We start from the raw sequence: 2579 nt of genomic DNA, 5'->3' as shown, positions 1-2579 counted from the left end.
AAATAGTCTCTGCTGTAGTAAGCTGCAAGGCAAGCACTCTACCACTGATCCACCATCCCAGCACAAGTTTTAAGATTCTTGTTTGTAATTTGGTCAAAGCTCTGACTCTTTAGGTAGGCTACTAAAAATGTATTTACTAATTTCAAGTAAATACATATATTCTAATTCCATCTCTTTTAAAAAATAGAAGCATGGATTTTGTGGCTAGCTAGGTCATTGCACATCTCTATCTATTTTCCTCTCTCTCTTTCATGGTTCTCATAGACAATATGATTGCTCCATAATTATCCTAATTTATTTTGTTTTTATATTTTTGGTTGCATCATTTCACTTTCTGCTCTGCCATTTCCCAAATCAGCACCACATAAACAGAACCATCCAGAAGAGTGCTGTGCCTCAATTGGTAGAGTGCTTGCCTTGATTTGAAGAGCTCAAGACAGTTCCCTGGCCCAGAGTTCAGGCCCCACAACTAATTTTTAAAAAAAGAATCTAAATACTTGATAATTCTACTAACAGATCTGACTAAAATCAGTTGAATCACACTTTTCCTGTACAATGAAGGAATAGGTTCAGGCTAGGAAAGCAGCTAGAGAAGGCAGGCAGATTGTATCTGTGACAAATCTTTGTGGATAATGGTATCGAGGATTACTTACTGGTTATTCACTTGCACTGCAAGCATGATTCTGAACGATTGCTTGCTGATTCTGAATTATTGCTTTGATCATTATATCCTCCAAGAAGAAAAAGTGAAATTTATTTGATAGAAAAGGACTACTAATACATTTTGACTTCTCATTAAGTATCTTCAATCATCAAAATTACCTGAAGACAATAGACAGGCCTATTTTTTAGATGAAAACAAAAGTCTTTAATAAAACAAGAATTTAGGTAGTCATACAAAGGACTTCTATTTTACTACTGCATTATACATTTTTTCTAATGTTGAATACCAACATTAGAAAGCTATTAGAAAGTTCTTTAAGCCCATAAGTTGAATAGTGAGTTCTCTTACACTATAACATGGTATTTCCCAAATCATTTACATAGAAGCCATTGTTTCCTATTTTCTCATTCCTAGAATAAGCTGCACATGAAGACACCACTGTTCCTAATTTTTAGTCTGTACCTTTGAATATTGAGGAAAATCATTCCTCTGCTCTCTATAAATTCCCTACTCTCCAGTTAGAATAATTTAGAGTAGTAAAAATGGAAAAAAGATAAAATAAATCATGGTGAATAAATATATGCAGAAAATTCACCAGATTTTTCTGACCAGTTCAATCAATGTGAACTATTGGAGAAAAACATGGACATCTCATTCCCACTGGCACTCAAAGTCTCCGGTTAAGCAATTCTGACGAAGACAGGAAGTAAGATGAAAAAATGAGGAATGGTATCATTTGCAAGAAAAAAATTGAGGAAGATCCAAGCAAATTTCTTCTTTTGGATCTCGAAAACTGCATTTGATATTTCCAAAAGGATAAGTAAGTATTACTACCTCTTTGAAGTTGTGGAAGACTGTACAAATTGTTCTCCTAAGTTGTAATGGTTTGGTTGAGTTTCTTAAATTTCAAAAATGTCAGTCCATCCTTTGTTTCCCTACAATTTTTATTTTCAAAATACAAAGCAACAGCAATATCTTACTTTAAAAATTCATGGATTCCATGTATTCATCCAAGTGAATTGCCTGACTTTGATGTCAAAATATATTCAAGAATTGTTTGTGTACATCTATAATGTTTTCTGCAGAGTTTGTGATTTTTTCAAATCAGAAATAATTTTAACTTATCTTTTGAAATAAATAGTATAGAAACTAAAGATGTTCATGGTGCTTTTCTGAAAAAAGTATATCTGTTTGTATAATGTCCACAATCTATTTAATTCGCTCCTAGATATAATACTTTGAATTCTACATTGTTATATAATGTATATGTTCATTAATAAATGTGTCCTTTGAGATTGCATTACATATAGAAAAAGTTTAAGATTCTTTTTTTCCTAGGTCCTTGTATTATTTTATTTCTTTGGGATAAAATGACAATGTTAACTAATTTCAAGTTTTGTAAAGGTTATGCTATGTAAAGGCCTTTCTCAGGTGAAGATTTAATATACTGATGTCAAACTAACCTTTAATTCTATGAATTACACGTATTGTTACACTTCTATTTTTGTAATGAACTTTTTAATAACTGTTTTTAACTGTTTTTCATTTCTTGCATCAGAAGAATGAAAAATATGGAATACTTCACAAATTTTCATATCATCCTTCGGCAAGTGCCATGTTAATCTCTGTATTGTTGCAATTTGGGTAGGCCTGCTGCTGAAAGATGTAGTATCATCTAAATTTAAGTACTTAGTGATGCACTCTTTATACAGGCATATATCCATGGTTGACTATTTATAACAAGGAACCCTTATTGTTCCTAAAAATTCTATTGATCTTATTTCTCTAAAATTCTGTGTATAATGGAAAAAAACCTATTTCTTGGTCGATTGCTCACATTTGCAATTTTTTGTCAATGACTATTTTGTCTTTTTCATTTTAAATTTTATCATACTTTGAAGCCTTTACAGCTATG

The 2579-nt window shown here is 31.6% G+C and overlaps 1 pseudogene; it reads right to left on the bottom strand.

Annotated features, from left to right (window-relative positions):
• Window positions 1-2229: 2229 nt before the first annotated feature.
• Window positions 2230-2330, bottom strand: LOC138836749 (U6 spliceosomal RNA; annotated as a pseudogene).
• Window positions 2331-2579: the final 249 nt, after the last annotated feature.

This window comes from Dipodomys merriami, unplaced genomic scaffold (assembly GCF_024711535.1).
Source record: "Dipodomys merriami isolate MVZ:Mamm:240054 unplaced genomic scaffold, mDipMer1.0.p SCAF_256, whole genome shotgun sequence".
Classification (NCBI taxonomy): domain Eukaryota; kingdom Metazoa; phylum Chordata; class Mammalia; order Rodentia; family Heteromyidae; genus Dipodomys; species Dipodomys merriami.
This window is presented reverse-complemented; position numbering and strand designations above follow the sequence as displayed.